The 25921-nt window shown below is 37.8% G+C and overlaps 1 protein-coding gene across 1 annotated transcript in view; it reads left to right on the top strand.

The window, feature by feature from the left end:
• Positions 1 to 25921, top strand: part of LOC144659806 (polycystin-1-like protein 2) — a 170627-nt gene that overhangs the window by 66635 nt on the left and 78071 nt on the right. The window lies entirely within an intron of this gene.

Here is a 25921-nt window from a genome sequence, read left to right on the forward strand (position 1 = left end):
AACGTTGTTCAAACTTTATTCAGTATTTACAACCGTCTTTAGCCCTTAAGTTATAAATTTAGCTGCCGATTAATAAAAACTAATGTTACTCTTTCAGACGGTACCAAGTATTTGTTTGCTGTATGTAAAAGGTATGTAAATACTTTCTTTAATTCTTAACTTATAGTTGTCACAGAAGGCACAACAAGGTACTAACCGACATACACTAAAAAACGTGTCGCAGTTATGTAGCACCCTTTTTATTCAAGAAAAGTTTGAGTAAATTGCCGAACTGCAATGGAATAGAACATAGGCACAGTGCTTAAGTAAATCGAGCTTAGGAAATATTCAGCTTTTTACCAACGTGGATGCTTTAAAAATACAGATTTTTCGAGAAAGTTTGTCCTACAGAAGCGGAAAAGCGAACGCAACAACACGGAAAGGTATTACTGGTAGTTGTTCACCGATGCCTGTTCGAAGCAGCGCGTCCTGTTTTGAAGCAAGTTCACCAGCTGTGTTTCATCAAAATAGCTCGAAAAGCCACGAATAGAAATATATCATTATATTAGCATGCGTAATGAAGAAGTTTCTTTGCAACGATGGGAATTATTTTCCGGCCGGCACCAGATATTCGAAATACACATTCTGGTAATTTTTAGGTCAAGTTTGAGTTCAACTTCAAATATGCCAGTAGATAATTTTAGAAAATCTTTAAACTTTCTTTAGTTATAGTAATACGTATTTCGGAAATCTTGTTAATCTTCAGAGATATATTTGTAAAGTGTACAGGGAATTTTCGGTAATCGCAATTGAAGAGAAACGCGCAGTAGCGCGCAGCGTCGAAGCTATACACCCTCACACAGAGGAACTGTTCGTGAAAGCGCAATTTGTGATACCGCTCATAGGCCGAAGTGTGCGCGCTTGTTGTTGGTCGCTACAGTATCTTCCTTCAACGCTTGTAAATTGTGCGTTTTTCGGGTCCAAATTTGAGGCCCCAGTCGTTTCCCTTTAACTCAGTTTTAACTGTCACAGAAAGCATGAAAAAATACAAATCCACATACACTAAAAATTCTTGCAGTTATGCAGCAAACTCTTTATTTAAGGTTATTCGAATAAACTGCCCGACTCCATTAAAACAGAACATAGGCACAGTGCGTAATCGTTCGTAACATACATTTTATTTATATTACAAGTTTTCAATGTTTTGAATTAATTTTCAACAAATACGAAACTTTCGAGTTCCAATTCATGTTCTTTGTAAATTTACGTTTATTTTATCGGTTGTAATAAAGACTGATTAAAGTGGTTAGATTTTTCAACTTTTATTTTTAGCAATGTTCTTCAAATCCTGCATCACTCACTAAAAGATATAAGTGCAGTAGAATACTGAAAAAGTAAAGAAAAAAGAAGAAATAGAATGTTATCTTTTCATGTCTGAAAATATTACTATATTAAAACATTATTGATGCAAAATTTTTTCTTTCCGCCATTTGTAAGCATTTTTCCGTCACCAATTATTCGCAATACAGATTCGAAATTGTGTAAGTTAATTTTGCGGTCTACTTCAAATATGCTCGAAGATGATCTACGAAAATCTTCAAAATCTCATTAGGTATAGTTGAACATATTTCTCGAAGATAACCGTGAAATCGTCAGGCATTTATATTTAAAAGGCGTACGGTTATTTTTGATAATTATTAAATTAATTGAAAAGAAGTTCAGCATTAAATGTATTCTGATTTACCTAAAAGTAAGAGGTGCATCGCTGGTTGATGTGAAAGTTAAAATGAAGTGAAAGTGAAATTGTGCTTGGTGTAGAATTTGAACCAATGCGAGAAAGCTCAGGATTCGAAGAAAACGCTGTTGAAAGAAAAGATCAATTAAGAGGAAATTATACGTCGTGCGAGTGAAATTTTTGTGTTTACTGTAAAGGCAGCAAGAAAGAGAATGTTTTTGCTGCCAGGACATCGAGAAAGAAAATTATATTTACATCTGAAAGCAAGCAAACAACTATGGTGAGAGGAAACTGCTAATTTGATGTATTCTGCATATTAAATATTATTGTCACAGGGCGGTTTGAAAAAGTTTGTGGCTCAAATGCCCGTGAAATAACCTGCTTATATTATTGTGAGTAAGATGTAATAGAAGTTCAACCAATTCCTGACTCATAACACAGCATCCTAGCTACCAATCTGTTTAGATAGGGAAGTGCTGAAGTTTATGTCAACAGTACACACGGATGAGAGAGATTTCACAGGCATTAAATAACGAGCAGGTATTGTTTGCAGGTTGCAGGTAAAAAAAATTTCTTTGGAGTTCGAATAAGTCTACTTAGCACTTCGGTTAGCCTGAATAGCACTCCGGTTAGCTTAAATTAGCTTAGATTGCTTGCGGTTGGCCTTCATGTTTGGTTTATTCGACTTAAACTCGAAAAAACAGGCCGTCCCGATCTGCAACCTGAAAAATACCTGCCGGAAAATAATACCTATTTAAGCAAATAATTTGCCGGCTGTCAGACTTTATTCGGAACGATTCTTTAACTCAGTGAATCTCCAACATATCATTCAGCCAGTATAGCTTATTAATTTATGTCATGTATGTTATGTTCGAGGAAAATGATTTTCATGCTACAGCTGGAAACAGTGCCACACGTAGATTTCTTTTTTCGTTCACCTTCGCCTCAAATTCTGCTTATACTACTTAAATGGAGAATTATGGTCGCTACAGTATCTTTCTTCAGCAGAGCTCTTGTTTATACTTTTTCCGGGGCCAAATGTGAGGCACCAGTGATTTCCCTTTAACTTAAAATTGTCATAGAAGGCATGACAAGTACAAATCCACATACACTAATAAGTCTTGCAGTTATGTAGCACCTCCTTTATTCAAGAAAAATTGGAATAAACTACCCAGTTCCATTGAAACAGAACATAGGAACAGTGCGTAATCGTCCGTAACACACATTTCTTTATAATTATAACAAGTTTTCAATACCTCTCTCCTCCGCAGAGGCTCCTTTAGCGAGGGAAGGCGAAAAACACGGGGGGAGGAAGGCGAAAAACACGAAAAATGAAAAATAGGGAGATTAAATTTAATTCTTCGACAAATACGAAACTTTCCTTCAATAAAAAAAAGGACACAGAATTTTTGAACAGAATCGAATGCCACTTCATGTTACATCATTGTAAATTTACGTTTAGCATCGGTTGTAATAAAGTGCTGTAATTCTTTGCGTCAAAGGACTGGTCAAAGTGGTTCAATCTTTCAACTTTTACGTAACTTGAAGGTCAGAAGTTTTCGAAAATCGCTGTGAATCTTTAGGCATTTATATTTCGAAAGCGCACGGCAATTTTCTGATAATTATTAAATTAATTGAATAATTATTTTAAGCGTTAAATGTTTTCTGATTTATTTAAAAGGAAGAGGTGCATTGCTGGGTGAGGTGAGAATGATCTAATGCAAAATTAATTACGGTTGGTGTAGAATCGCGGGTTCGTTGCTGCACAGTCGTCCTCGTGAGTGCGTTATTTTGTATGTGAGGTATTGTGGCGTGGTTCGTCACACTTGGCTCCAGAGAAGTAACACTGCATAAGATGTTTACAAGATTTTCAAAAACATTTAAAATTTCAAGGTTTTAAAGTTAAAGAGTATAACAAAGCAAAATGACATAAATTATCATAAGTAGAAAGAATAACCTATTTGCGACAAAAGCATTTCTTTCGGGCTAATATAAGAAACAATTTCAGTGTGTTACTGTTCAGAACATTGTTTCTCTAAGTTCCTTAAAACATTATTCTAGTTCCTTCGCAACAGAATATTTGAATAAGGTTTGGCTCATAGCGGTCTTGGTCCCTGACAGGTGATTTCCCTGATATCTCTTGGGTCATTTCTATGCATCTCGGTCATCAAAACAGCGCCATAGACAGACGAAAATTCTCACCCAACCTTCTTTCATGTTTAAATTATTTTTAATGTATAGCCTCTTATAAAAACCTGAAAAAATAATTACTTCTAAATTTTAACGGAGGCAAGTGCTTTGGTTCGTCTGTTAGTAGTTACGGTAATGCGCAATCATTTGTAGTCCTGCAACTGATATAGTTTTTCTGACTAGATAGTTCCAAGACTAAAACTACGGTGAGTCTGAAAATGAAAACGACTATTAAAACACTAGATTATTAGCATTTTAGAAATTATTTCTGAGAAATTTGTTTTGTTTGGGTTAATCCTTGACAGTTGTCAGTGCAGAATGAAGTGAGATTGTCTCGATTAACTTGTGATATTTGCATAACAAGACATTAAAACTAAGGAGCAAGACAGGTTTTGTCACAAGCTGTAAAACACCTGAATTTTATTCATTGCTTCTTCGAAAGTAAATTATCATTTTTAAAACTGAAAAGAACTACATATCCTTATAACCAAAGGTTTGGCAACACATAAGCATGTAAAATATCAGCGATAAAATTGAACGACATTTTGGAATCATAACAACCTTTTTTAAGTTCAAATTGATTAAAATAAACTGTCGGAAATAATTTGCTGAACGTTAACGTAATGGATAATTAAATTACGCAATGCCAAATCGTTGGGCTCAAATTAAGTCCTATTTAGAGATGTTGTCAAATTTTCTAATTAGCAACCTTTTTGCACTTAACAATCGAGCTTATTTTTACACTTGTTTGCCAAACATAGCTCCAGAGAAGTAACACGGCGTGATATATTTAAAAGATTATTAAAAACATTTAAAATTGCAAGGTTTTAACAGTTTGTAACAAAGAAAAATGTCATATCAAAAGTAGAAAGAATAATATTCGCTACAAAAGTATTCCTTTCGATCGAATATCAGAAAAACAAATGCAACGTTCAAAAGTTTAAACGTGTGTTACTGGTTTAGACCATTGTCTCTAAGTTCCTTAAAACATTATTCTAGTTCCTTTTCGCAACAAAATAACTGAATAAGGTTTGGCACATAGCGTGCTTGGTTCCTGACAGGCGATTTCCCTGATGTGTCTTGGGTCATTTCTATGCATCTCGGCCATCACGGCAATGTCAAATCGCTGGGCTTCAATTAAGTCCAATTACGAGATGGTGTCAAATCTCTAATTAGCAACACTTCGTGCACTAAACAATCGAGCTTATCCTTACACTTGGTAAAGTTGAATACGGTTTTGTGAAGGTCTCGTTTCTATAGTGCTTGTTAAAGAAAGCTGACTGCATCTTATGCTTAACTTCGCGTTAGTGTAAGTACCAGAGTGTACAACCTTCATAACACTTGCATCGTACAAGTCGTATGGAAATTTATAAAATATACGATACTGGTTTACAATAGGAAGTCTTTCCCTTTTTTCTTTTAAAAGCTCCTGTTGGATCTTTTTTGCCTAAAGATTGTTTGACAATCACTCATACTGTTGCTAATGCGATCTTCTGTTAGGTTCTCTTATTTGTTAGGTAAAAAGAGGAAAATATCATTAATTACTGATCTCGTAGGTGTACTTATTTGTCTTATTTGTTTCATTTGTCTTCAGGAAAAGGGAAGTTATTTCGCTGCTCAGTGGACTTCTCATTTTGAAACCGGTGTTTGATTCCAAGAAAACTATAACATAACAGGTAAATTGGGCCTTAACTACTGAGGATTCAGCTTTTTACCATTAGAAATTCAACTGGATGTTTAACTGTTTATAAGAAGTCTTTACTAGTCCTCAGTTTTAAAGTGTTTTCAATAAGAGGAAGTCCTAGCTGGCACAAACTAAGAGGAGTAATAAGTCAATTAGCATTTTTCATATTTTTATTTTTTCCATTCAGCTTTGACGTTCCAGCTGTAGTGTTCGCATTTCTTGTTTCAGTTATCGAGACACTACGTTATAAAATGATCATGATTTTTTTCACTGAAGGAAAGGACTTCTTATGGGTTAACGTTCAAACTTTATTCAGTATTTACAACCGCTTTTAGCCCTTAAGTTATAAATTTAGTTGTAGTTTACCGCCGATTAACAAATACCGATGTTACTCTTTTAGACGGTACCAAGTATTTGTTGGCTGTATGTAAAAGGTATGCGAATCCTTTCACAAGTTCTTAACTTATATAATTGTCACAGAAAACACGACAAAGTACTAACCCCCACACACTAGAAAAGTGTTGCAGTTATGTAGCTCACTTTTTATTCAAGCAAATTTTGACTAAACTGCCAAACTGCAACGGAATAGAACATAGGCACAGTGCCTCGTTAAATTGGGTTTAGGAAAGGTTCAGCTTTTTACCATCGAAAGTACGACGTGGATGTGTAAATCGTTTGTTCTATAGAAGCGGAAAAGCGCAGGCGACAACACGGAAAGGAATTACTGTTAGTTGTTCACCGATGCCTGTTCGAGGCAGGACGTTTTAGGGCCTGTTTACATGATTCCAGAATGAAATTCATATTCCGGAACGAAACTCGTTCCGGAATGAAGTTCGTTCTGCATTTACATGACAGAGTCAACCGGTTCAACTGAAAGGCATTTTCACGTGCGCAGTTTTCGCGCGAGATCAAAACAAGGTGGTGCATGTTTCGCGCGAGTTCTATCTATTGTCGTATTTGCAATTTTAACGCGTAATTTGACCATAGAGTTCCTTCTTTGTGCTAAACAGTAAATTCTATTACGTTTTTTCGCTCTGAATTCAAACTGTGGAGCCCGTATGCGGTGTCATGAGTTGCGATTTCATCTCGGAACGAAATACGTTCTGTGTTTACATGATACCGGAATGAAATGCCATTCCAGAACGAAATTTTCATTCCGGAATGAAAACCGGAATGAACTCATTGAAAGTTATTGAAAGTTAACGAAAGTCTTTCCGGAATCATGTAAACAGGCCCTTAGTTTGAAGCAAGTTCACCGGCTGTGTTTGAGCGAGATGGCTTGAGAAGCCATGAATAGAAAATATTAAATGATATAAGCATGTGTGATGAACAAGTTCCTTTTCCTTTGCAACGGTCGGAATTATTTTCCGGCACTGGTTATTCGCAATACACATTCTGGTACTTTTTAGGTTAAGTTTGAGGCCGACTCCAGTAGATGATTTTCTAAAATTTTTTAGACTTCCCCTAATTATAGTTGTTTGTATTTCCCAAACTTTGAAAATCTTCAGAGATATTTTTGGAACGTAACGGAGACTTTTCAAAATCGCGATTGAAGATAAACGCGCAGTAGCGCGCATCGTCAAAGCTGTACAGCCTAATATAGAGGAAATGTTCGCGAACGCTTATTAGCGTGCGCGCAATTTGTGATCCCGCTCATAGGCCGAAGCGTGCGCGCTATTTGGTTCTTGCTTATGAGCAAACTCACAACGAGCTGATTATTCTTGGACAATTTGAAAAGCAGTCAGTATCACATTTAAGTTTGCTTTTATCAAAGAAAGAGGTGCGTCGCTGTAGTAAAGGGAAATTGGCTGTACGAGGCCAAACATTGTGCCGATTGCGCAAAGCCGACCTCATGAGCACGTAATTTTCGAACGCTCTTAAGGCTACACATCATATTACTACGCTTAGAACCAAGAATGTCTTCAAAGCGATTTTAACTGGCGAAAGTTAAGAAATAAGCTGCGATTCGAAAGTACATTTTGAACGATTAAGGCGGAAACGCGTGTCGTGTTTTGGTAAACTAAACAATGACTGCGCGGTACTCGGCAGATGCTTGCCTTCAAAGCTCGGAATATCGCCTACCATGGGGGGCCGGTGGGGGAGGCTCCCATATCAAACAGTCGGGGATACACGACGGAAATTTACAATAAAACCACTTAAGGAGACCAATCAGGGCGTGGCTCAACGGACTGCTAAAAGATACCATTTTAAAACATTTAAAACAAACATTTTTCGCGTGCAACCCTTAACGAGACCTTAACTGCCAAAATTGTTAACGTTTGTAAGACCAAAATACGAAATTTACACCACTAAGCCAGTCGACGAGCAGCCCCGCCTCTTTCATATGGGATTCCCCCGGATCACCTAAAGACGCCAAATAAGCTTAATCTCACGGAGTGTGTCGAAACTGACGGAAAAATGGCGTTCCATCTTTTCTCATCGCAAAATACATGTATTTCAATCGATGCTTAAAGGATTCAATGCGTTTTGAGAAGGCTAAGATGGATTGCAAGGACAAAAGGAAAATTTTCAATAGCCGGATTGACGTGTGTTCTATTTGTTCATGTCTCAAAAATATATTAATTTTTCGAAGCGCTGCACGACAACTCTCCCGCATTTAATTCTCAGGAGGTCTGGTTTAGCTGAAAGCTTAGAATCTTTGGATAATGATTTCTGTCTAACGCAAAACAAAAGACAAAAAAAAAAAAAGAACAAAAAAAATGAGAAAAACCCAACAAAAACAAAGGTCTAAAAACTTTGGAATGAAAAAAAAATCAGGTTAATTTTTTGTGCTACTGAAAAGTTAAATTACGTTATTTATGTTCACTAAGTATTTCAATTCTGGAAAAAATGACCCACGAACCTTTACCGCACGGCTTAAAAACATGCCGCACTTCTTTCCGGCAATACTGACAGCTAAATGCCACCTGCCTGACTAACTGCCCACCCGGTTAACAACTTTCTGCTAACTGCTAGACTCCAAAAAAATCTTTGGGTTTTTTTGCGAACGCGCGAGGACTTGAATGAACAAATGGCGATGATCCAAGCTTTCGACGCTTCGCACCTTCCAAAAAGCGATTTTAGAAAAAAGTACGACTGGTTTGCAGTTTACCTATGTAGTAATTACAGATCGCATAAAAAACGTTTGAAACGAGTGCGCGTACTTAAATTACGCGATGTGTGCAGTAAGCCATAGCTCGACATAGCCCGTAGTTTTTAGTGCTTAGCGTTTCCGCTTTGTAGTCGAAAATAAGGGGGGCCGAAGAAGTGGCGAGAGCGCAATCTCGCCTATTCCTCCCTAATGAAAAATACTCTTCTTAGAGATGTTTCTTACAGCATTCTGACTGCATAATACCACTCGGAAGACGGTTGGTTACAACGCGATTTCTAACTGAAAAAAAGCGAAGAAGAAAAAATAACTGTAAGATCTTTGTAAGGCTTTTAGGTTTTTAATTAAAGCGCAATTTTAATATGTCACGATTACCAAAATTTACTAAGCGCGGAAAGATTTCTTCTTCTAAATGCCTTAATTGCTTAAAGAAGCAGAAACAGTCTAAAACAATCTTGCAACATTTCGCTAAGATAACAAACTTTCAATTATGAAAATTGGACCTGAAGAATCGAAGTTACACTTTTATTTTAAAAAGTCAGAGTCATTAGATAGTGAAGCGCAATTAACATTTGACAAAAACAAAAAGTTTTGCTGTATTAACGAGTACAGCCTTAAGTGAAATCTTCTGCTACATGTATTTGGGGCACCTCATCTATACATTGTTGTAAAAATCAAGTATTGATTCGGAGTGAAGCTCGATTAACTTGCGCAAATTTATTAGCGCTTAAAAACTGTACACTAGATGTTTCTCTGTAGGTGCATTTAATGCGTGCAGAGAATAATAAATACCATTTATTGAAATTGACATATCACAGCCAGCGTCGTCAATGTCAGTCTCTGCCCCTTATTTTCTTTTGATTCAGAGGTAATGTTTTTAGCTCTAGTAATTGCATTTCTTGTTTCCATTATTTTATTTTTAGTTATCGAGACTTATTACTTGAAAATGATAAATTTTCTTCGTTGCAGGCACTGCTGCAAAGGGCTTCTTAAAAAAATTGTACAAGCTTCCTTCAGTAAGCAAGCAATCAATTATGTAATTTTTTGCTCACTGAAATTATTGCAAGGACGCAGCAAGCTCGCTCAACGTTAGTCTTCAGTGGCGATTGTATAGTGTTCTTCCGACATACAATTTGCATCTTGTTTTTTTTTTTTGCAATTGCCAGGTTTATCCTTTATCCAAAAATTACAGGCACTGTATAGTGCACGTGTTTGTGAAGTTATATTTAGGCGGTACTGATTCTTTGTGAATGGTCAAAAACTGTAGTTGGACCAAGAATAAAGTGATAACCTTAGTAACGAAATTGAAATTTAAAATTTATCTTTTACACTTTTTCATGTCAAAATTGAGATAACATTTCTATTTTTAGCTGAGGGAAATTGTAATAAACATTTAAAAAAAAATACATATTCAACTAGAGATGTCCGATGCGTGGTGGTTGATTTGGGCGCAGGCCGAATCATTTAAGATGCATAGAAATAAAGAGTAGCCGCTTTGATTTATATAAAGTCACGATGAAATTGATAATTTCTATAATGCTCGAAATTTCGTGTTTTGGCACTTTAAGCAACCCCAGAAGACTTATGAATCAAGTTTTTCTTTTTTTTTTTACAGATATCAAAATGATGATATCAGCAACAACTCTACAAGCCGCCGTCCTCTTTGCCGTAATACACATGGGTAAGACAGTTCCTCAGTTAATGTTAAAGCAATGAGATCGTGTCCCCGTGACCATGTTGATCGCCTCGTCCACGAGTAGTCAACTTAGAGCCATTGTACTTAAGTACTGAACAACAACACTCCTTATTTTTCTTGAGTTTTTAAAATTTTTGTGACGTTCAGTCTTCATGACTGATAACCGTGTATCCAACCAGCCAGATAACCAATATTCCAGTCCCAGAACTCTCCCTTCCGCGCCCTATATAGGGGTTGAACCCTGCGCCTATAATCTAAAATGTTTTTGTCTGAGCTTAATTAAAACTTTATGACAATTTACAGCATTAATCAGGAACGCATCAGCTGAGCCAGGTAAATGAAATATCTGAGATAGTACAACAACACTTACTTAAATTAATTAGCTTTAGCAATAAAGTTGATCAACTATATGCTATAGCTGGCCCACATGAAACATGACCCGGAGGGCACTCCCATATATGAACTATATAGGTATGTGCCGCTGTGAAGGGTATGGTTTTCAAGCAGTTTAGTCTGGGATAGGCTATAGAATTTAGAGAGTTTTGGTCTAGAGAAGGGTAGCATTTGCTGGAAAACTGATCGGTGGTATGACGCATTAAGTCAAGAATAGGAATGTAAACTCAGAAGAGAAAGAGGCTTTCTTTAACGTAAATAACATCTTCGCAGCATCGTTGTTGATACATTGTTTTCCATAACACTGATGTTGATACAGTTCTAAAAAAAACGCGTCTGAGATAGGGTAGGGATTTTCGGCGTCAAGTCTAGTATGGGGGTGCAAAATCAGCTGAACATGGTCTGGTATAGGGTGCCCCCCGGGACACACGACAAGACAAGAATTTAATGCAAGTTACGCAATTTTGAGCAAAATGTGATGAAATTTGCCTCACATGGGTTACAGTGGAACCCAGTCAATACGGACACCAAAGGGACACGCAAAAGTATTCTTATTTTCCAGGTGTCCGTAAAGTGGTGTCCCACTGTACTGTGTAACAAAACGTTACGTTAAACGTTAATATGTGTGATCGCTAAAGACCTCAGGGATTTAAATACTTTTTTTTATTTTTTTGTATTTTGATATTTTTATTTAATATTGGAAGTTTCTTACATCTTACAAAGAAAAAAAGAGACAATTACTTACATCACTCACTCATCCTCTTCGCTCCTCTAACTGGAGAATAAGGCTACCCAGAAACGTCCTCCATCCTTCACGTTCTTTTGCTCGCTGTTCCACCTTATTCCAGCTAGTCCAGCCCAGGTCTTTACGCTCACCTTCCACAGTTCTTCTCCACGAAATCTTGGGTCTTCCTCGCTTTCTCCTACCCTCAGGGGTCCGGTGAGAGCAACTCGGCAATTGTTGTCTTTTTCCCTCCTCAAGATATGACCTATCCATCTCCATCGCCTGACCTTCATGGTTTTTGAGATGGGTCTCTGCTTAGTTCTTTCATAGAGATCACAGTTAGAGATGGTGTGTGGCCAGAATATTCCGAGGATTCTTCTTAGACATTTTCGGTGGAAAACGTCTAGCTGCTCGATATCTGTTGATGTAATCCTTCCCATCTCAGCGCCGTACAGGAGAACAGAGGTCACACAGCTCCTGAGGATTTTCAGTTTGGTGTGCTTGCTGTACATCTTTGATCTCCAGACAGGATTGAGGGTGGCATACGCCCTTCTTGCAATTCACAGCCTTCGTTTGATGTCTTCATGTGATCCACCCTCCCCTTGGATTGTGGCTCCTAGGTAGATAAAGGAGCTGACTTCTTCAACGTCTTGTCCATTGATGGAAATTGGGTTGGCAACCTTCGTGTTTGTTTGTAGCACCTTTGTCTTGGTGGTGTTGATTCAAAGACCGGTATACCTCGAGACCTGACGGAGGCGGTTGCACTTCTCTTGAAGATCTTTGTGCCGGCTTGAGAGAAGAGCTATGTCGTCAGCATAGTCAAGATCCTCAAGGACTGTTGTAAACTTCCATCTCAAACCCCTTCTTGCATTGTTGGTGTTTTGCATTATCCAGTCAATGATGATGTTGAAAAGAAAACCAGACATTACACAGCCCTGCTTGACACCTGACTCTACAGGAAACCAGTCTGATGTCTGCCCACGTTCAACAACACAACAGGTGCTTCCATCATAAAGTTCTCGTATGATGTTCACGAAGTTTACAGGAATACCATAATTCTTAAGGATGTTCCAAAGCCTGTCACGTCTTACACTATCGAAGGCCTTCTTGAAGTCGATGAAACCAATGTACAAGGATGCTTGCCACTCAGCGCTCTTTTCTGAGATGTTTCTAAGTATAAAGATCTGTTCAGTTGTTCCTCTACCTCTCCGGTAGGCAGCCTGTTTCTGTCGCAATCTCTTCTCCACTCCTTCCTGCATCCTAGACAGCAGCAGTCGTCAGAAGACCTTGTAAGGTACTGATAGTAAGGATATCCTACGGTAATTACTTACATACACATACAAAAAACTACGCGCATATTACAAGCACAAGAGACCCTTTCTAGATTACAACAAATTATTCTAAATTACCTAAAAACTTAAACTTCTTAAACTTCTGCGCAGTTTTAAGATGAAGATTTAACCTTATTACATCTACACCAATATAAATGTTCTTTTGCAATTAATAAAATATGGTTGGTAAACAAGTTCTTTTCATCGGTTATACATGTACCTAACATTGTATCTTTAAGACTAAAGGATTTTATTTGAATTTTCTGCTGGCCCAACCATTTTATAACCTCTGCCCAAAACTTCACGGTATAGTGGCAAGTTGAAAAAATATGTTCGAGAGATTCGTCTGCTTCTCCGCAAAAGGAACAGGCTGGAGACGATGTTAGTCCAGCTTTGCTTAAGAGGACATTATTTTGTTGCAAGACATCTGTTGAGAAGTTGATATTGAAATTCCCGCGATTTTGTGTCCAAAGCAACACGATGTGGCAAAAGATAGATTTTCTTCCAATTCAGTTCATCATCATTTTTGAATAGGCGTTGTTTTTAAGTTGACCTGTAGGTGGAGTAATGATTCTATTTCGGAGTTCCTTGTAAATAGCCTTGGAAACAACTTTAGAAATAAAGACATTTTGCCCGTTTAACAGTAGCTGGGTTTGAGTTTGTGTGTTGAAGGGCTCCATGTCCCTATAGTTGTACGTTTGTAGAAATCTCCGCCATTCAGCTGGAAGGGCATCAATTACACAACAAAGTTTAAATGCATCCAACGGAGAGATACTAAGTTCCCTTAACTTATGTCTTGTAATGAGCTCGTTATTATCCGAGACCAGGTCTCCTAATCTAAGTATGCCCTTATCTGCAAGTCCATGATTGTACACTGATTTCCCATTAATACAGATAGCTTTATTGTTCCACAGAATGATTTTTGACAAATCACCACCTGCGAGATTTTTTACAATATCTTGCCTTGCCGACGAATATTCTGCAAAATATTTCAAGCATTCTTCATAGAAAGTTGGTAGTTTGAAGGGCAATTTTTCTACATCAAAGACACAACAAAGAATAAACTTGCCACCAACAGGTTTTAGATAATGCAGTAAAATCGTTTTCCAGTTTCTGGGTTGTTTACTTGCGAGTCTTTTACAACAAAGAATTCTCTGAGTTTTTATAATTAAGTCGAGGTGTGGAGCTTTGAGTCCACCATCTTCAACCTCGCTTACAAGAGCAAGACGTTTGACTTTGTCTCTGCCTTTCCAAATAAAGTCAAAACTAATTTTATTTGCTTCATTAACTAATTCTTTATTTAAACAAATCATACTCGCGCGGTATAGGATTACTGGGATAATGAACGTTTTAACTATTTTAATTCTACCGATAAGGGTCAAATCTCTCCACCTCCATATTTTTTACTTTTTCTTAATAGAGTCGACCAATTCATCAAAATTTAACTATTGTTTAGTACGATTGTCGTATGTGAAATATATTCCGCGGATTTTGAGAGCTTTTTTAATCTTTATACCGTTAAAAAGGTTAAAGTCGGGGAATAATTTTTTGGAGTTTCCAAGTAACATAATTTCTGATTTGTCACGATTAATGTTAAGTCCAGAGCACTCTCCAAACAAATCTAGAAGTTTAAGAAATCTTAATATAGAAATATCGTTTAGGAGAAAAGCCGTTAAATCATCTGCAAAAACCTGCAGTTTTATTTCTTCTCCATCTACCATGATTCCCTGAATGTTTTTGTTGCTTCTTATACTTATATTTAAAATCTCCAAGATGTCACGGAGAATTTCCCGTAATTAAATCATTTCTATGTTAAACCGTATTTGGCATGTTATATCATTTAAGAAACACTTAAAAAGCCAACAGCAGCTTATTATCTGAAAACAATAAGTTTACTAAAGTACTGTTTATCCGCTATTACAAAGACGCGTGCTGGAAATAATGGAAGGTTCCTTTTTAGTTCGTGAGCTTTTGTATTCGTAATCTATTAAATTGCTTGGTAAAAGTAATAAGCTTTCAGAATGTTTACCTGGCTTAATAAGTTACTTGCCGACCTCACGTTCTCCGTTCAGTTCAATAGGAATCTTATATTTGCTGAATCATCGCGTTTTACTACACTTAAGCTAATTCAATAGTGTTAATTACAAGCTGTTAGGTTGTTAATCCATCGCATTTCGCCGAACGCACGTTCGCCGCTAAATTCAATAGTTTTGCGGACTCGATGCGTTTATAGTTGAATACTTTTGCTGACAGGGATATTTTTAGTTAATTAACTTAAGTAACTTAATTTGTTGTACGTGCTTTCTAGTCCTTTTCAGGTGGCATAAACCGCTCGTAAGCATCTTAGGAATTTTGGACTTATTCTCTACTTATATTGTTTTGGTAGTTTTTAATTTAAAGCAATTTATGAAGTTGTTTTCGCCGCCAGAAGTACGGGCTCTCGTAACAATAAGTTGCTGAGTCAAGTTGTAAATTTTATTCTGGTTTCGCTGCCTTCAAAGCATTTTTACTATACAGTAATTGTTATTTCGTATCTTTAGGATAGCGCTCTTATTATGTTCCATTATCAATAGAAGCACGTAGCAAACCGTATATAAGCAACCACACTTGTAAAGCTTTTTTTAATCTAATTCGATTACGAAGTTAGTAAGAATAAACTGCTGTTGGAACCAAGCTGAGTTGTTGCTGTGCTGTCAGTCCAGTTCGTGGTTAGATCCCGGTACCGAAGAGTGTAACGGCTCTTCCTTGCAAGCGAGTGTCCCATTTGAGTCTAATTTCCCCCGCAACTCCGTCGCAGTCGTCTCGTTTTCACAAGTTCAGAGTTCGCCCGTTTCCCCGTACGCACACAAGGAAAACCCTACCGTTACAGTGGAAGAGATTGGTAGCCCGACTGGACATTTCACCAGCGAAGAAGCATCACAAGAAAGCCAAGTATCCATCCTGTTTGGTCTTCAGGAGATGTAATCCCTTGAGCGCCGTGGAAAGAAGCATCGCTCAAGTAACGTGAGTACCAGTTAGTTCTTTGTCACTTTATGAAGTCCGTAAAGAAAGTTATTAAGGAGAATTTACCTAGATACCATCTAAGAAGCAGAAGTTCCGTGAATCCAGTCGTTAGATCTAGTACACCTAAAGTTAATCGAGCAATTCAAGCCTCCTTATCCGAGGACGAACATTTAGAGTTGTTGCGTGGATTACAGTACCATTCAAGTTCAATACCGGAACCGGTACACGCGACCCGTTTCACAGAAATCAACGAATATAGACAGCCTAGTCGGCCCCACGACCCACCACGATTTTCCACAGCCTTTGCCGATCCAAGCCAAGCCGACCGCACCAATCGTGACGCCATCGATATCAGCCTAGAACCCAGTGAAGACTACAGAAATTTATCCGTAATTCAGCCAAGTTCATCAAAACACCAAACTCCCAGAGGACCGCGAGAAAAGAGCGAAAGCAGTTCGCTCGAAGATTTTTCACCGCTCGAATCCAGCCGATTTCAGACCGGCCCCCGCATTGCTTTAGAAGTTGAAGAAATTAGCGAAGAAATTGAAGTACCCCAACAAGAATTGAGTGCCGCCGGTTTCAGCAATTTACCGTCGGACATTTTCGATCAATTAGAAACTAGAATACATAACGGAAATTCAAAACACCATTCAAAAACACACACGAAAAGGACACGCTTCGAATCGAATTCCAGCAACGATTTTGAAGACACTCACTCCACTTGTAGCAGGGAAAATAGCGAAGACGAGGAAGCTAGCCGCGGAGCAGACCAAGCGAAAATGGATAGAGAATTCCTTGAAGAACATCAACGTTTACTCACCGCCCTAACAAAAAGACTAGCCTCCAAGGATGTCCGAATTGATAAATTCCGCGGATACGAAAATGAAGACATCAATCGTTGGTTCAAGAAGTTGGAACTCCAATTGGACGCCAAGGGTATCCGAAAAACCGACTCTGCCGCAATGTCGCAAGTGGTAAACAATCTGGCTGGTCCAGCTGAGACGTTCATGTTCGAACTTCCTTCCTACGAGCGACAAGATTATGCAAGTCTAAAGGAAGCATTGCAACGCCGATATTCTACCAAGGATAGAACGTGGGTAAGGCGACAGCAATTGGTGTCACGAAAACAAGGCCAGCACGAGCCCCTGTCAGATTATATCAACGAGATGCACGAATTGTTTAGCGGATTGGAAATGGGAGAAGCAGAAAAGGTGACCTACTTTACCGAAGGCTTACAACAGTCTTTAAAAATTAAGGTACTTGAGCGTATGCCTGAAACCCTGTTCGAAGCGGAAGAGATCGCTAGGACGGTTGATTCAATTTCACGCCGCGTTAATCAGTCAAACAATGACGAACACTTAGAAAAGATCATCAAGGCACTTCTGGTCCAGAATCAAGATAATAATGCTGCCCTGGCGGAACTGACTGCCTCGCTCAGTAAACTGACTCATTCTGATATGTCTACTGTCAAACACTCCTCACCAATGGCGACGAACGTTGCTTCCCAGGAAGGGCCGCCCGCAGTCGCCGTTTTAAAAGATGACTCCCTTAGTGGAAATGATGTTAACTCCAGTACATTGAGAAGCGAACTACAACGCCTTACAGAGATGGTAAAAAATTTAGGCCGAGAACTGGATGCCAAAATACCAGCCCATACCGTGACGGAGCCATATGGTAATTCCCGAGATGGAAACATAGCTCGCATAGCCGCGTTTTCTGAAACCAGCAAAAGTGAGACACCGGAGTTCATGGAAGAAATTCGCCGTATGGAGAATACGTTCAGAAGCGAGCTCGAAAATATGTTCCGACGAGTAGATAACGGCATAAACGGTTTGGCCCGAAGTATCGAACATATCAATCAACCCAAGCTCTCAAACAGCAGAGCACGCTACCGACTGTCTAGACCGGTCTGTTATAAGTGTGGACGCGTTGGCCATATCCAGTACGACTGTTATTATTACCGGCCAGAAGACCAGCACCATAATCAAGGAGAGAGACAAGAATACCGCGCACATCATAATCAAGAAGAACCTCAGCAGCAGGGACTTCAAAGCTCAGCACGTTTGTATGCATTGGACGCTCAGTATGCCCGTTGCGTTCAAGACTACCATCACATAACAGAGAGTACAGGATCGGAAACGCAAAAGTCTCGTCAGCCAGTACGCACTTGCAAACTAAATCTTGAAGGCGAAGAAAACTCATCAGATCATACGATAGCTGCCTCACCTACGCGAGACAAGACAACTAGTCAGAAACAAGCATCGGCTGATGATCAGCAGAAGCAGGAAAGCGGTTCCCTGTCATACGAAAGTAACGCCAACCTGAATCTCAGTGACCTAACCGTAGCTGGCAAAATAGCAGGCGAAGCAGTTCAGTTACTCGTGGATACTGGAGCATGCGTGTCAGCCATTGACGAGCAGTTATTCACGAAGATTTATGGTCAATCCCCGCCTGACATGAGTGATGGTTCCTTACCGTCTGTTCAGACAATTAATGGAGAGGAATTGTCCGTATTGGGAAAGATTTCTGTGCCTTTACAGTTACATGGACGTGAGTATTCCTGTAAGTTTCATGTTATGCGGAACCTCACCTATGATGCAATCCTTGGTCGTGATTTTCTACAAAACAACGGTGCCCAAATTGATCTGGTGGATAGTACTCTTTCCCTCAAAACAGCAGTATGTCCACGAAAACCTTCCAGTACAACGACCGTGCCAGTTATGGGATCCTTCCTACCACAATCGACGAAGTTGACAGAAAAGGAAGCCGTCACCACTCATGTTGATCCAGTACCCTTCGAAAAGATTATCGGGTCCAAATTAGTTCACCGAAGTAAAAAGAACAAAGAAATGGCTTTTCATCGATCACTCTTAGTTTTGATGCTCATTCTACTGTACATCCTCACAGCTTCGCACACACAGGAAAACGACAACCCAGTTCTTCAGGAACAGCCGAAGTTCCTCGTCCCCGGAGCCCCAGATGATATCAATCGACATACGCGCGAACGTCGTACCCCAATTATCCATTCAAAGGTGATTGACAAGGAATCTGACCCAAGTGTGGAATCAAAAGAAACCAAAGCAGACAGCATCAAAGTATTGAAAACAGATGATGTCCAAAAAACGTTGAAACCCACTGTTTCAAGCCCGTTTACAGTTGACCAGAATTCACAAGGAGATGACAACAGAGGTATCCTTAAGGCTATTGGAGCACACCCTGGAGATCAAGTACCGTTTTATTGATTCATACAGTAATATTTAGAGACACAAAAGGATAAGCAATTAAGTTGAGTACACAGAATCCGCATTTGATATTTTGCAGGTAACAGTATTATTTGATTAAGTTATATGAGAGTTTGATCTACGATTTGGCAAGAGGAAGCGCGAAGCGACAAAGACATGTTTTACAAGTGAATTAGATATGTGTGACGATTGATGAAATGTTTACAAGTAGAGGAAACAAGATGAGGTTGATTTTGAGAATTTTGTTCATGGAGACTCGTTGACAACTAGTATACCACATGACGTCTTTGAGTAAATGTAGTTCCACGTTCCTTGCGAGACCAGGAGGTCTCGATTTAAGGTGGGAGGAATGTCACGGAGAATTTCCCGTAATTAAATCATTTCTATGTTAAACCGTATTTGGCATGTTATATCATTTAAGAAACACTTAAAAAGCCAACAGCAGCTTATTATCTGAAAACAATAAGTTTACTTAAGTACTGTTTATCCGCTATTACAAAGACGCGTGCTGGAAATAATGGAAGGTTCCTTTTTAGTTCGTGAGCTTTTGTATTCGTAATCTATTAAATTGCTTGGTAAAAGTAATTAGCTTTCAGAATGTTTACCTGGCTTAATAAGTTACTTGCCGACCTCACGTTCTCCGTTCAGTTCAATAGGAATCTTATATTTGCTGAATCATCGCGTTTTACTACACTTAAGCTAATTCAATAGTGTTAATTACAAGCTGTTAGGTTGTTAATCCATCGCATTTCGCCGAACGCACGTTCGCCGCTAAATTCAATAGTTTTGCGGACTCGATGCGTTTATAGTTGAATACTTTTGCTGACAGGGATATTTTTAGTTAATTAACTTAAGTAACTTAATTTGTTGTACGTGCTTTCTAGTCCTTTTCAGGTGGCATAAACCGCTCGTAAGCATCTTAGGAATTTTGGACTTATTCTCTACTTATATTGTTTTGGTAGTTTTTAATTTAAAGCAATTTATGAAGTTGTTTTCGCCGCCAGAAGTACGGGCTCTCGTAACAATAAGTTGCTGAGTCAAGTTGTAATTTTTATTCTGGTTTCGCTGCCTTCAAAGCATTTTTACTATACAGTAATTGTTATTTCGTATCTTTAGGATAGCGCTCTTATTATGTTCCATTATCAATAGAAGCACGTAGCAAACCGTATATAAGCAACCACACTTGTAAAGCTTTTTATTATCTATCGATTACGAAGTTAGTAAGAATAAACTGCTGTTGGAACCAAGCTGAGTTGTTGCTGTGCTGTCAGTCCAGTTCGTGGTTAGATCCCGGTACCGAAGAGTGTAACGGCTCTTCCTTGCAAGCGAGTGTCCCATATGAGTCTAATTTCCCCCGCAACTCCGTCGCAGTCGTCTCGTTTTCACAAGTTCAGAGTTCGCCCGTTTCCCCGTACGCACACAAGGAAAACCCTACCGTTACAAAGACAATGATGAACAGATAGGAGGAAAGTGGATCTCCTTGCCTTATACCTCGCTGTATTTCAAAGGGAGCATTAGCAAAACCGTTGTTCGTCACGCAACTTGATATATTATTGTAAAAAGTCTTAATCCATTGAATAAACGAAGGTCCAAAGCGAAAAGCAGAAAGCGTGCGAAACACGAAGTCCCTGTTAACAGAATCAAACGCCTTTTTTGAAGTCAACTGCAACGAGTCTTCCCTGAATCTGATATTTTTTTAGTGTAATCCAAAACGTCGTCGATAGATCTTACAGCATCACAGATAGTTCTGTCTTTGACATACGCACTTTGATTATGGTGTATGATGTTAGGAAGAACAGCTTCTAGTCTTTTTGCGATGGCTTTTGAGCCAATTTTTACGTCAACATTAATGAGCGATATAGGCCTCCAATTTGATATAACCCTTCTGTCTTTATCTTTCTTTTCAATTAGTGTCATGATAGCTCGCTTTTGTGAGCTTGACAACTCTCCGTGATCATATGAGTAATTTAGGCTCTCCACCATCAGATTTCCGACAATGTTCCAAAATGCCACATAGAATTCTACTGTTAGGCCATCTTCGCCCGGTGATTTGTTATTCTCAAATGATTGAAGACTTTTATAACATTCAACAACTGTGAATTTCCCTTCACAAATTTGAGCATCATCAGCCGATTAAAGTGCCCTCCTTATTAAAAACCTTGCGGACGGAGCTTTTCGCCTTTTTGTGTGATTCGAGGTTTAAAAAATATATATTACTTTTCTGTCCCTTTTCATACCAGGTTGCTTTTGATCCAATTATTGCACCTTGAGCTAGATTTTCATATAAAATTATCATACTCAATCTTTAAATATTCTAATTGCTGAAGGATGGGTATTGTGCACAGTTTTCTGCGCAGTTTTTCAAAGAAGCCTCGATGTCTATTACCTTTTGCCTTTTTTTACGCGCCTTTTCTTTGCCGTATTTCATCGATACCTGTCGTATTCTGTATGTTATTAAGTCCCACACGAGCCTTTTGTCGGTAATTGTGTTGAATTCATCCAACCAGATTGGCATACTCTCATTGATTAATGTGATGAAGTTGTCATCCTCCGCCAGGCTGGCGTTAAATTTCCAAAAAGAAGGGCCGTGTTGTTGCTTACTTATGTTATTAAAATAGAGCATAATTGCCGAATGATCGGAATTTATGGAGGAGACAATATCAGTTATTTCAATGTCTTCCTGACAAGCGTCGCTTATTAACCAATAATCAAGTCTTCTTTGGATAATCGGACGTTTTTGCCTCCAAGTAAATCGTTTTGATTCGGGATTTCTTATTCGCCATATATCTACTAAATCATAATCATAATCATAATCTAAGCATAATTCGCTAATATTTTTTGTGGAATCTTTTTTTGACGGGTTACCACCAGAACAGTCAAGATCGGTGTCGAGCGCAACATTAAAGTCACCTCCAACAAATATTTTTTGCTCTTTATCGGCGACAAAACTTTCAATGGTCTTATTAACGTTTTCAAAAAAAAAACATTGTTCTTGCACCTTATTTGGCGCATAAATATTTACAAGCAGGAAAGCTGAGCTTTGCACTTCAGCTTCTATTATTAGGTAGCGACCTTCATTATCGGCATTGACAGAATTTAATTTGAAATCTAAATCACTCCTTACTAGAGCAATTACTCCACAGCTGTGATTAGTACCATGTTAAAAAAAGAGCTTACCTTGCCATTGTGTTTTCCAAATGTGTTCAACTTCCTCCGTGCTGTATGTTTCTTGTAGAAATACAATGTCATATTTACTTTCATTCAACCACATAAAAAGAGCCTTTCTTTTCTTTGCAGACCGAAGCCCTCGAAAATTTAGTGAAAGAAGTTTAAAATCAGCATATTATTTCTCGAAAGGAGCAAATGATCATGCGAGAGAATTGAATTACTGCGCAAAAGTGCAAAAAAGGTGAAAAGAGTGAAGAGAAAGCGAATTTATAATCTACCCGAGGTCTCTTGCGTCTCACGTTTTTAACACATTTAACACAAGACAAAAGAAACGTACACAATAACACTAAACATGCTAAATAAGAGGCAGCAGATATTTTGTATCTGTAGCGCTGCCTAAGGAATTTGAGGCTATTCATATGTCTAATGATGCGCACCCGCTTTAAAATTCAAAACAAAAGGTCAGCAAGTTAACAGCAAAATTAACATAGCCTTGGTAGCACACATTAAATTGTTCCTCTAAGGAGTGTTTATCGAACAAAAAATAAATTTATAACGGAACCAGTTCGCCATCGATTAAAAGTTTGTCGGGTTCAGGTTTGCTGAAATAGGCCAATTAACCCTCTTCTCACACTTTTTTCATTTTTGGCCACTGGAGCTTTCTTCTGCGTCTAATTTCCTCTGGAAAGTCGGCGTACACCTTTACATCTGTATCCGCCGCATCTCTCAGCTCTCTAACGCTCTTGAAAATACATTCTCGCTCTTGGAATCTTAAGAAGCGGGCGATGATCGGTCGTGTTTGGCCTTGCACTCTTTTACCCAGCCGATGGGCCCTTTGAAATTAGTAGTAATGTACTACACTCTGAGGCAAATTTGCCTTAGAGATTTAGTACATACTACTTCCCCGTTGTTGGGATCAAATCTGGGTTCAAAATCTGAATTCAAAAAATGGAAATCAAACTGAATCCCTGCGCTGGTGTGCCGTTAGACCCGAGATTGCTCGAGGGTAGTTTTATGTTTAATAAAAACTTTAGTTTTTATTAGTCCTTTTATCGCTGGAAAACCAAACTGAAAAACCAAACTGAAATCCAATAAAAATCTCTTATACTAAATTTAAAAAATATAAAACAGTGCTGGAAAATAGCGATTAGCTTTTGTGGCATCGAAAAGACGTAGTCTTTGAGACGGGGATGACAAAAGCGACTCGAATCGCAACGATTCTTGGTGGGAGGAGAGCTTTGCTCGATGGCATCGTTTAACACTGGAAAACCAATCATGAAAACCAATCATGAAAACCAAACTGAAATCCAAAAAAATCTCTTATACTAAATTTAAAAATATAGAATTCAGTGCTGGACCATAAGGCAATAAGCTTTTATCGTGAGTCGAGCCGGGGAGATAAAAGCGACTCGAATCGCCACGATCGCTTGGTGGGAAGAGATACGAAGTATCGATGGCGATCGTCTGCACTGAAAATCAAATATGGAAAATGAACTTCTTATACTAAAAATCAAAATCGAAATCGAAAAATACCTTGGATCAAAACCTAGGATCATAACCTAGGATAAACAGATGAGTTTGTCTTTAATATCCATAAGGATATGTTCCTATACAGCTTTCCGATATGTATTTTATTGCGCGCTTGTCATATCCAAAGGTGTATACCTTTTCTTCATATTTGTTTACAATTTGTTTATTCTGTCTGGTTATTTTATTTTCATTTACTAATGTGAGTTCTTTGATTTCGTTCTTTACAATTTTAATCATATTTGCGTGATTCAGTATCTGGGAATTTTCATGGTTTAACCTGAAACCTTTAATAACATATTTCTGTTTATTATTTCTATATGTGAAACTGTAATTTTTTGGACCTCCAAAAACGAATGTATTATTTATAGCTTCACCCTCTAATTCATCTGTTAAATCACCTAACATATCACCTGTTTCTATCACCTTACTATTTTGGGATTCGATATACACAATACTATCTGTATCAAAATATAATACCTGTTTATCCAAATAGTCAAGTTTTTCATACAACATAAATCGTGCACTGCTAGTCGTGAAACAGGCTACATAGATATTTGTATTATAGGAATTATCAACAAACTGATCCTTATAAGTGTAACTCATCTGTACCATCTCATCAGTTATGAAATTCATGTTTAAATTACCTATAGTATCGTCGAGAACTACTTGATAAAATTCATTTATATCAGTTACGTATTTACATTGATTCATGTTATTTCGTTGTCCAAATTTACCCCAAAGTGAGTTTAAGCACATTTTTGCAATAGCTCGTAAACCTGAATTTTCATGTAATTCACCTAATTCAATGTCTAATTTACTTTTGACTTTATTTCTGAACATCATTTCTTCTTTGTCATTTTTAAAATTATATTTTGTTGATTCAAGTTTTAACTTCAGGAATTTTTTTATATAACCTTTGAATAAATCATCGGATGACTTCTCAAAATGCCAAACCTCATATATTTTAATAATTTTATAGCTTTTTTCAATGGCTTTATTGACTTCATCGGTTGTCCATGTACCTGTGAATGATCGTTCATATTCACTATGTTGGCATTTTTCTTGCTGTTTTGATTTTGCACATGATATACACAGAGGAAACATCAATTTTTCAGCCTTTTCATATTTGATTTTCTGAGGTAAAACAGGATGGTATAATTCTTTTGGGGCTAAAATTTTACATTTTATGAATCCATACTATTTTGTGTCGTATTTTTCTGGTGATGTAATTTTTTTAGGATGACCTATCGGATATTTTTTGTAGAACTGAACTGTTGGATATAGGGAACAAAAATCAACATATTACCACATTCACCTTCTTTGAATTTATACAATAATTTTGTAGCATTTGTTCGTCCGCCATAGAAAGCATCTCTTGGGTTTAGTGGAGCAACGACTTCTCTATTCCACTCCTTTTTATAATATTTTTGAAAACCTTCATCATTTTTTAATTTGCATTCCCACATTTCAATAAGATTGTAACCAGCAGATGTTATTTTGTTATTTTTACCTTGTGTTTTATTATACAAAGTGCCCATATCACATTGGATCTTATTGTTGATAACATCAGTTTTGTAACAATCTGGACAACCATGCCAAAAACACCCTTGAAATTCATAAACAGTATTTGTAGATTCACAAAATCCATCTACCTTTAATTCGTTATTGATGACTTTTTCACCACCTACCAAGGCATGTTGAATTTTAATATTATTTTTCTTACTTATGTAATCAAGCCATGCAATACTAACTGCACTATGGTTTTCTGTTTGAACAACATTATCAACCACAGCTATAGTATCTTTTGGCATATAATTACCTCTGTAAATAGCCATGCACACCCCAGCGATTGTGATGTATTTTAGTGGATCGATATTTTCTTGGTCATGAAATCTTGTCTGAATTTTAACATACACCTTCTTAATATATCAACATCTGACCTACAGTATTCAATTATTTCTTTTTTGAAATCGAAAACATAATTTTCATTAACACAGTCATAATACCATTGTAAAAATTTCTGTCTATCTTGTGTTTTCATTTGATTATAACCATAATGTTTTTTAGAAGGCATCTCTCCTATATAGTTTTGATTACAAATTTTGTTAAAATAATGTGGAAAATATCCTTTTTTCAA

This window comes from Oculina patagonica, chromosome 7, assembly GCF_052425735.1.
Source record: "Oculina patagonica isolate OP01 chromosome 7, crgOcupat, whole genome shotgun sequence".
NCBI lineage: Eukaryota > Metazoa > Cnidaria > Anthozoa > Scleractinia > Oculinidae > Oculina > Oculina patagonica.